Raw genomic sequence first — 11766 nt, 5'->3', positions numbered from 1 at the left:
CTGTATGCATCATCTCTTTTGGCAGAGTCTTCCCATCAAATGCTCAGATTGTCGAAGGTCAGGTCAACAACATGTGTTGTTGGCTGGAGAGTTCAAGAGACTTTCGAATTGTATTTGCTTCCTTCTCCATACTTGTGTAACTTTCTTCTTTTGCATGGTTCTAGCTTGTATAAGATCTCAGGTTAAGTTACAATCATGTGCCATATGACCAATGTTATGACACTTGAAGCATTCTACATTGTTCATGAATAAGAATTCATGATTTCTTCCTGCAAAATTGTTCCTTGGAGATTGTTTGGGACCATAATATATATCTTTATGAGATGGTTGGGGACCATAACATCTATCTTTATGATATGCTTTACAATCTTTTGCCATGTGACCAAAGTTTGTACAAGAATAACAATAACCAAAAAATAAACTTTGGTACCTGGGAGATGGATATTTCCTTGATGTACTTCTGAAGCCTTTCTGCATTGAGATCCTTTGATGATAACCATTGCTTCTTGCATCTTTGACATCATCTACATTTCTTCTTGGAGTAGGATTTCTTCCATTGTTGCCTTGATTTTTCTCCTTCCCTTTGCTGGAACTGGGAGCATCACCATTTCTTTCTGGCTTCTTCACATCCCTTTTGTTTGAAGCATTATTATTCTTGTTTGAGGATTCACCTGCATACCCGAGACCTGATTTATCAAATGGACATCTTTGATAGCTGAGCATGTCATCCAAGGCTTGAGAGCTCTTCAAGATTTTGTTCATCCCTTCAACCTTTTTTCTGAGGAAGACAATATCTTCTTCCAATCTTTCACACTCATTATTCTTTTTAGCAAGTTGTTTCTCAGTGTCTTCCTTGATACGAGTAGCTTCATCTTCTTCTATTTTAAGGAAGATGATATCTGACTTCATTTTGAAGATTTCTTCATTTTCCTTTGCTAGATTGCTCTCCATTTCTTCCTTGATCCTTGTAGCTTTACATGTTTCGGCCTTGAGAAGTTTGATCTTGGATTTTAATTTGAATATTTCTTCATCCTTTACTTTTAGTTGACATATCATGGTGTTTCTTTCCTTTCTTGCTTCATCAACCTGTACTTCTATGATTTCCAATGCTTCCATTGTCTTCTCAGCACCTTATGCTTGTTTCCTTACTTCTTGTAGTTGAGATTTGAGAGAGGAGACCTCTACCTTGTACTGACCAATCTCTTCTTCAAGTTTGTTCAAGCTCTTGTGCCTTTGTTCAAGTTGACTTGACAAGATATCTTCTCATTTCTTTGCTTTATCCAATTGATTTGTCATGGATATATGCTTTATTTTTCTTTGATGAAATTCCTTCTTAAGCTTGGCAAGCTCTTCATCCCTTTCTTGTACTTGAAGCTTGATAAGGTCAACTTTCTCCCTTGTCTGATCTTGGTCACCAGCTAGTGCTATCTTCTTAAGTTCCTCATTTTCCTTTTTCAAATTTTTAATCTCTTCCACGGCAGCCATAAGTTGAGCAAGGAGATCTTCTACAAAATATTTTTCATTCTCTTCATCTTCTAGGTCTGCTTTAGTCTTGATGTCATCATTCTCATTTTCAGCTTCTATGATGGGTTCTAGATTTCCTTCTTGATTTCCATCATCTTCTTGACTGATGGTCATGGTCAATTCTCCTTTTGAGTGAAGGTCATGAAGTTTGTCCCATATACCCTTTGCTGATGAATATTTTCCTAGATTGTTCTTTATAGAATCAGGCAACCCATTTAAGATTGCCTTCATTGTTTTTGCATTGTACTCCTTGGATTCTCCATCCACCTTGCTATCAACAATCACTAATTTCCAGATTTCAGTGCCTTGGGTCTGTAAGAAATTCCTTATTCTTGCTTCCCATATATTAAAGTTCCCATTGAACCATGGAGCCTCCTCAAATTGATTGTCTTCTATTTTAGTGGTAGAGGGAGACACATCCTTAGGAGGATTGGAGAATTTCTTCCTTAACTTCGCCATTTGTGTTCTAAAGATCAACCTTCAAGCTGTTAGGCTTTGAATGAAGGTGCTGGCTCTGATACCAATTGTTGGAAATACTCAAGGGGGGGGTGAATCAGTATTTCTTTTTCAACTATTGTTTTACCAGTTAAAACATTTATATTCAGAACACAAGATGAACAACAAGTATAGATGCTTTTATTAATATAATCTTTGCAATAAAATAGATACAATATATAATTGGTTGCAATCAGTTGCCAAGCACCAACTTGGACTTTTGTGAGGCTCCATCCTCCAAAGCACCAACTCCATTTTGTCAAGGCACCAACCTTGGACTTAGGAACACCAACTCCCAGGACACCAATCCTTCTAGCTCCTGCGGCACCAATCCCAAGGACTTAGGAGCACCAACTCCCAAGGACTCCAATCCTTCCAACTTCTAAGGCACCAACCCCAAGGGCTCTGACCTAATCTTGTCAAGGCATGTTTGATAGTAATGTTTTGCTCTCAGAACTCTTCTTTACTGAGTTATGTCTGTTTACAGCTTCACTGTAGTCTCCATGCTACAGCATCAACAACAACCAGTCTTCTTATGAAGGAGTCTTTACAACTCTTCATACTGTCCACACAGAGTCTGCAATAGCCTTCATGATCTCTGATAATGTCTCCACATAGCTTTAGTGAGTCTACTATTAGCTGCACTAAGCTCTGCACAAGAACCAACTTTCTGTTCAAGCATTTATTCTAACTATCACAGTAAATGCTTCAGCATGAATGTTTCTCTGTTGGTTACTTCTCCCTTCAAACAATGTCAGATAAAACTTTATTTATTACATCACAGAATAGTTCTTCAGACTGCATTGTGTACCTGATTAATTCATCACAGGTCTGAGTCTTTCACAGGGTAACATGATCAACAGAGATGCTCATCCTTCAAATGCCTCCTATCCCGTTGGACCTTTGGCCCTGTTCTATTCTGCTGGACCTACGACTGCCTCTGTTTCTTCTAGTTTCAACCAACCTATTTCTTTCATTGTTCTATGTTTTTATATATTCTTGATGCCTCTGACCGTCAGTTTCCTCTTTCCGCCAGCTCTTCAGCTTCCTCAACGCTCGCTTGCTCCTTCGACTACCCTCCTCGGTCGCTATAGTTTCCTCTATGCTCACTTGCTTCTTCAGTTTCCTGATCCTTTGGTCGCTTTAGCTTCCTCTGCCTATTCAAATTAACCAATGCTTCACAGGACACGTTCAAGAGGAAGAGGGGCCGAATTACAATAGAAATGATGCTTATTAAAAAATATCAAAGAGGTCCCTTTTTTTCTTTTAATAATGTTCATACATTAGACTTCATTATTTACAAAGAGATTGTACCAACCAGGGAGCCCCACATGCCACGTCACAATCGCAATCGCAATCATTCAGGCCCACTGAACTATCGGAAGCGTTTATTTATGCATTTGGCCTTAAGAACCCCGGGCAATACATTTATTGGAATACACAGGAATACATGGAAAAACCCGACCGAACGCTTAAGGCCGGACTTCAAATGCATTACACCCGCATCTATAACTTCATCGGTTCCGCTCCTCCACAACGTTATCGGAATCAGCAGTTGCAGCTTCCGGAGGTCTTTTATAAGTCGAGCCCATAACATCGCCGATGGCCGATTCCCCTGCTGGACGCGAGATTATATTAAGCTGCAGTTGATATACCCTTTGGGTCCATGTGTATATATCGCAATCAAAACTTCCAATGCGGCAAGGCCTTAAACACTTACGATATGGCAGATGCGATATAGTATTAAGTCATTTTACAATGTTGTAGCGGGTCCACGTACTTTATCGCAATCGACGCTTTCGGGGGTGACAACCCTTTATATATTGTGATTACAGCAGATGTGATATATCAATAGGGCATTTTATAATGTCATAGCGAGTTCGCATACGTATTGCAATTATAATATTAATATATATATATATATATATATATATATATATATATATATATATATATATATATATATATATATATATATATATATATATATATATATATATATATATATTGCAATCACATATTTCAATGTGGCAAGCCTTAGAGCCGTAATATATGAAATACACTGAAAAACCTCGCTTCGAACCACTTAGCCGGACTTCAACTGTTTATACACCCGGACATATATATCGTCAGGTCCGCACATGTATATCGCAATTGGGGGTTTCGGGTAGTGGCACATAATAGAACCCCCGGATATGATTTCTCTGATATATATATATATATATATATATATATATATATATCTACTCCGCCTCCAATAGTGTATATTGCTCCGTTGTTTCCTTTATGTCCTCCACTATTTGTACTCTTCCGCTCTTCCTCTATGATCCTCTGATCGGTCTTCCTTTGGATTCCTATAGTTCTTCTTTGGCATATATTACTCCCAATACTCTCGATATGGCTCCTATTGTAGCTCCGATAACTCTGTTTATGCTCCTCCAATATGCTCTACTTTGATATTCTGCAATACTCCTCTGATGCGTTAACTCCTCTTTTGATGAATTATTCCTCTCAGTTCTTCTTGGGCATGTATGACATGCAATGCTCCTCCAATGTCGCTCCTCTTGCTCCAATTTCTTCCTTTGGCTTTGCAATGTCTTTCAATGACCTTCTCTGATACCTTCATACCTTGATGGATTTTGTATTTTCCGATATGCCTCTCTTGCTCTAATATTCTGCAATACTCTTAAGCATAAGTGATAGCTTTGATATGCCTCCTTTGTTAACTCCTCCGTTAATAGACTCTTACTCATGGCTTGGCTTTCCTGATGGCCTTGCCCCTGTTTCTTCATGGATCTGCTCTACTTCCCCTTGGCTTCATATCATCATCTAGTATCTAGAATATTACCATATTGACATCAATGACAACCTAGGTCAACAACAACAACGTAGCAGACCTAGAGGCATTGATAGCAGGCATCAACATAACAAAATGACATCACTTCTTCCAACTAATAGCGAAGGGAGACTCACAAGTAATAATTCAAATAGCTCAATGAATTCTTAATGGCTTGCCAACATCCAAATATGCAATCATTTGGCGCTTGGACTATCACATTCAGCAATTCGCTGCCCTCATTACTCATCAGGAGGCCATTATCTTCTCTCACACCAAGAGCAAGGGCAACTCATTGGCAAAATTCATAGCCAATAGAGGGGTCGAAGACCGCCATGCATGCGAGGATTGGTCCCCCTCTTCTCCTATTACCAGAGCCTGGTCCCCTCACTGTCAACATCTTGCTCAAAAAGATCTCCACTCCTGAGATCCAGGTGTCACTGCCAATCACGCCACTTTCTTCATGATAGAATGATGACACCCATAATGAAGCTCCCTGACTAAGTGTTCAAAAGAATGGATGAAAGAAGATAGTAAGGTATGACACCATTAGTTAACTCGACCTTCAAGGGTGAGAAAAAAAAAAGTATAAGAGCAACATCTTCATAACACTTTCATAAAATTGACAAAAATAGAGAAAATTAGATATATGTTGGGGTATGGATATTTCACCCTCACCGTCAAATTTTAACTGAGACAAGTTATAAAGAGACTCATTAGGGGTTGAAAGTTTACCATCGGATTTATTGGAAAACACCCCATGAGTATGATTTGGGGAAGAGCCATTTAAGATAAGGGATTCAAAACAAACTCAATAGGCACAACTTGTCATCTGGCCCTCCTTTTAGCGCCAATTTTTTACGGTGTTTGAAATCTATCAACCAAGGGGGTTTCCCTGATGGGAAGTCCCAATTAGATCTCACACCATTTGGAGTAGGATCTCTATCCAGAGTATCGGCCTGGCTACCATAACTCGAAGTTTTTCCTTAGCTGCAATGGATAACATAAGAGAGTATGCACATAACCTTTGAAATCAAAAAATAAGATGATATTGTGAAACACCAATTGTAGTGTGTAAAAGGATACTTTCACGAGGGGAGAGAGAGGAGTGAGTCTATAGGAGGAAGTAATAGTACTAACCTAAGAGAGACACATGAGAGCATGAAAATATTCATTAGTTATATAGCGAAATAGTTCACATAGACACAATGATCATTAAAGAAAATACAACACACATTCAAAAAGATAAGTACCAAAGCCACCAAAATAGTTCAATTTCCTTAGTACATGTGAACAAAACACATACCACAAGCATTTAAAGAATAGTCTTAATACATTCACGATACATGCATGAAAATGAGTTGGCTCATCGAGCTTCCAATTATTAGGTTAAAGATCCAAGTACATAGTTACAACGGCAAGCCACTAGCTCCAATAGTGGAACATTAAGTCACTTCTTACTTCACGAAAGAATGATCTTCTCTCCTACACTAAGTTAGAGAATCCAAGGCTAGTTCTCCAAAGTCTAAGCCTCCCAAAATCCATTTGCTTGAGTTATGAGAGTGTATTTATAACAAGAGGAATGACCTTTCATATCCCCATGACTCTTAAGCTTCCCTCATGACCTTTAGACTTCTAATGTGACTTTTGGACTTTTATATGACTCTTGGACTTTTCCTAAAGACTCTTTTGTCCATATATGACTATGTGACTTTTCATATTCCACATATGACTCTTGGACTTCCACATATTACATTTTTTCCTTTCCTTTTGATAATTACATCATTACATCCACAAATGATGTGGAAAGACACATGAACACACATGACATGGTGATGGAACTGGTACAAGTCACAACTTGACAATGATGACATGGACTCCATGATGAAGTGGCAATGCCAAGCAATTTCTCTTGTTGCTTTGTCTTCAATCTTTATGAGAGATTTGTTCAGTACTTCGATTTCATGAAAGATCCACTTTGTTCTTCATCTTCACCATCCAAGGGGTTGAATGGCATGGATTCTTCATGTGGTCATGATCTTTGGTCTTCTATTGTAAACTGGTGTTCCTTCATCTTCTTGCTTGATGACGTTTTCATGGTTTCAACTTCACAAGTGTCTTTAACATAGTCTCTTTCTCCTCCTCTCCGAGCATCATCTTTCCATGTCAAGATATAATACTTCCAAGTGAAATCCACTAATGACAAGACGACATCAGTCTGGAAATCTCCTAGTCTATTGTGCTTCATGAAAATGTTGATTGAGATGGAACTAGGTGTTGGACTAAGAGGCAAACTCAGGGATTACGCATTGCACAGTTACAGGTACCAGGAGTGATGAATTGAAGCTTGAGACTACTCAATGCGCAGTTCTGGAGGCCTGGGCAAGATGACTGCGCAGTTGAGGAGATTAGTGAGGTAGTGTTCAGCCTTGAAGTTTCAAAATGAACAATACAAGAGAGAGAGAGAGAGACCTAGGGATTGCGCAATTTCACAGCTCAGGGAGGAAGGATGACAACTTATGGCTTTCCACTACACATTGCGCAGAAGGAGAATGATTGGGAGGATGAATTGCGTAGTTGTGGAGGTCAAGGGGCCAGGCTTGAACACTGAGACTATGCAATGTGCAGCCCTTGGAGCATTGTGTAGTTCCTGGAGGCAAGGGATCAACTTGAGGGTTGCCACTGTGCAATGCGCAATTCAAGGAGGCTAAGAGAGTCTAAATTGATCGAGCAATAAGTCTTCTAGAATTTGACTAAGTGTGTTATGAGTGAAGCAGCTATGAAACCAAGGCAAGACATGAACATGATCACACACTCAAAATAATTGACGACACAACATAGAACACTTAGCACTCAGAAACAACATGATCCCCTGAATGCGATGGCGGAATAATACTCTCCTCCAAGTGTGACACTCCGGGTACGCTTTGCGATGGCAATGACGACACTTGTAAGACAGTGATAAAAACTTGGGGAATATGTCTAATGCATGTATTTATGATGAATAGTCATGGTAGTGTAAGAGAATGCATCATAACTGCCCTTCAAGAATGTATAATTGACTCCCTTCGACTAGATGCGACACTTAAGATACACTTTGCGACGATAGTGGCGACACTAGTACGCTAATGCATAAAAATTTGGGAACGGGTATAGTACATGTCCGTATGTTAAATAGGATCCATTGTTACCAAATTTGCCACTCACAATGAACAACAACTCTGTGTTTACAATGTGTGACACTTCCCGTGCCAAAATATGACACTTCCGAAAGCAAGAGAAAAGTGTAAACGACACTTGCAAAGGCTTAGATAAAATGGAAGCAACACATGTCAGAGTGAATATAACATGAAAACTACACTAATCAAAGTGAAATCAAGCAAAAACAATAGTCGTGAATGTGAAAGTGACACTTGCGAAAACAAAGTTGTGCTAGAGTGACAATTGAGAAAACTCACCGGAATAGAAGTACATTTGTAGTCAGAGTGAGGGAGACTATCTATGGAGAGTGCACACTAACTACCGACATGTTTTGCGTAGTACATTGTACTTATGGATTGATTGTGCAACCCTTACCTTTAAGAGCAGTGCATCGTCTATGTAAATTTGCATCAAGATGAAGTGCACTTGTGAACTCTTCAAGAACTGAGCATGCATGCGCAAGTGACTTTGACACTTAGAATCTGACGGAACACCAGCTGACCATGAAGTAAATATGAACAAATAAGGAACGATAGATCCTCGCATCACAAGCAGGCTCCAAAATTCAAGTGTAAGTAAAATTTTGGAGGGTATTTGTCACAACAACAATGCTTTCATGATATATGTATTTAATGATTCTCTATAAAACATTTCACGTTTTCTAGGTTCTTTTGCAAATATTTAGTGAAAGAGTTAATTTTTACATATAGGTTAGTTGAAGACATAACCACTTCCCACACTTATAAGATTATATTGATTCTTATATTGATATTATCGACAATGTATTACCATATTTTAATAGGTGGATTAGATGTTGATTTCACCATTAAACCGCTCTCTGGTATGTCTTTTAAAGCTGAAATTGGTTTAATAGTAGAGATTGGCTCAACAAACAATGACTATAGAAGTAAAGCCATTCCCAACTCTTTTATCCTTTGTTTCAATGTTATACTTTATACTTATTGCACTGAGATTGAATAGGCTAATGCATCTTGAATAGCCTGATGAAATTCAAACAATTTTAAAGGCTTTATTCCTTTGACATCAATTTTAGACTTCACCTTACCAATAACTTCATCGTTATTGACATTTACTTTCTCAAATTGTAATTTTTCCAAATTCTTATTGTAGGTTGTGTGATGTAGTTTTATTGGTTCAATTTTCAAAACTGACTAGCTCCTTGTCAAGAGATTAACTTTCTAATACTTGTCTTTTATGCCAGTTTGATTGTTTTGATGTTTCCTCAATATCATCAATTTCCATAACTTAAATATTTGTGTCTTTGGGTGTGTCATGGGTATTGGTTCTCTTTCTTTTTAAATTGACTCCAACAACATGAGACCTTTCAAGGTTAAATTGTAGTTGATTCCCATCACCACTTTCTCTAACAATATTATTGATCTTTAAGTATGGGGGATTTACGCAGTGCATTATATTAGATATCATTTTTGGGATTCAACTGCGTTAAGAAAGTCATTCAAACGTATGACCATTTCCATGAGAGGTAGTCGTAACTGACTAATTTCTCATGATTTTTGAATAGTTCACTTAGCACTCATTGCATCGGGTGATGCTCACAGGGGTGAAGAAGTGGGATTGAAACTAGTGAAATGTGGAGAACGAATCACATAGCATCAATCATCACTTCCGGGGCTTGCACCCGGTAACCAGAACTTCCCAGGAGGTCACCCATCCCAGAACTCCTCTGGCTCAAGCGCGCTTAACTGTGGAGTTTTCCCCACAATCAAGCCCACTTAGCTTGCTACCCCATTTGCAAAACCTTAGCAAGTATTGTGCCTCATGAACCATTCAAGTAGAGATCCCTTGACTCTTTTTGAATTTAAGTATGGGGGATTTACGCAGTGCATTATATTAGATATCTTCTTTTTGAGCTTCCTTGTTTGAGGTTTATTATTCGAAGTAGAAGTGTTATCCTATGAGTGTTGGAGAATAGTGCCAACACTTGCAATTTAATGGTTGTGTTTTCTTTGTGGTAAATTAATGCTATACAAGGCACTTGCATCTTCATGAAAAGGCCATGGGGTACATGAAGGGTTTGATTGTCTCCATTACCTTCATCTTGCTTGGCTTGAAATGTAATACCATATCAAATGGAAGTAAGGTGAAAAGAAAAAATAGACTAAGGGTCAAAACTTTTCACTTCTTCCAACTCGTTCAATTTGAAAAAATATAGATAAGTAGCATGTTAGTCACTTCCAGAAATATTCTTAACTTTAAAAATTCCTAGTGAAATACACAGAGGTATAAATTGCTTCATTCTTTTTCATTGAAAAAAGTAATCCAGTATTGTTGATAATTATGCCAAGAATAATTCATTGCAAACATAAATTGAGAGTAGAAAGGGCTTCCCTTGAAATCCAAATAGCTAAATGTATTACTATGTCTAGAAAATTCATTTCCCTTCGAAAAGGGTGAAGGCTTTTCAAGAGCATCTTCTAGCAGGTGGACTAACAAACATTATGCCACATCTCAATAGAAAATAATTATGTACCAAATAGAAATGGAACTAAGACTTATGTCTCCAAAGGGATGGATACCAGTACTGAATAGGGTCTAAGTCAAAATTAGAGAGGCACGACCTTGGGAGGCCTTCAAAGACATTGCAGTAAATGATGGGGTATGTTAGGTATGAGCACATATAAAACCTTTTTTATTGATTAAAATTTCTTGTTTTTTAAGAAATTCCCATTGAAATTGCATGGGCCTAGTCAAATATGACTCCCTTATGTACATGATAATGTAGGATATATAAAAAATAATTAAAGACATATTTTGTCGATTATTGACCACGAACCCGGGCGAATAACTAGGTGCTTTCTCTGTACTAGTTGGCTAGTGCACATACTTCAATTTTGTTGGAAATAACTAGCTCCATGGTTGGGTTCTTCATAAACTTGTTTAATAGACTCTCCCCTCCATGATAATTCATCAGGAACGCATCAACTTTTGCCACTTTGAAAACCTGGTTGGCTTCTGGAAGCTGGACCATTTTCTTGAAAACACTAGGAGTGAGAGGAATAGGGGTCTTGGGAGAGACAACATGTGGTATATGCCTTTTCCCAGGGACAAATCTATCAATGCACAATGAAATCGGTTTCAAGAAATCAAAGATTTCATACATGCATCCAGCATGCACAATACCTAAATCCCTGGCTTCATTATTATCATTTTCCTCGGCACTAAGGCATAAATACCATCTATAAGCTACAGACCATTGAAAATCACAATCATGTCACCCAATTTTTTTAGGGTGTCTTTGTAAAAGGCTTATCGTGCTTTGTTTGATATGTTTGTTGATACTTATCAACAATTGTTAAATGAATGAGTAAATGACAACTAGCTAATTTGAGAGGTTTGGTGTATTAATTATATTATTTATTTTTGTGTGGACTCAGGAAGAAATGCCTCATAAATAACAAGTATTGTATTGATTCAGAAAGATAACAAACTTTTAATGAGAAATGGACATTATTTAATGCTAGAAATAAATTACATTGCACGAGGGATGTGTTGGCATTAGCAATTCATGCATCTCAGAAGTACAAAGGATTGATGAATAAAGGATATCATATGTGAGTTGTGGGATATAAAAATGGGGCTCTACCATGGAGTGCGGAGCTCTACCATGGAGTGCCTCTTACATTTGCATGCAAAAGAAATAATATGTTTAAATGACTAAGTATGGGATC

Source organism: Pinus tabuliformis, chromosome Q (assembly GCF_031772625.1).
Source record: "Pinus tabuliformis cultivar Carrire ecotype Pingquan chromosome Q, CPIR1, whole genome shotgun sequence".
In the NCBI taxonomy this organism is placed as follows: Eukaryota; Viridiplantae; Streptophyta; class Pinopsida; order Pinales; family Pinaceae; genus Pinus; species Pinus tabuliformis.
Note: the sequence above shows the minus strand (reverse complement) of the source record.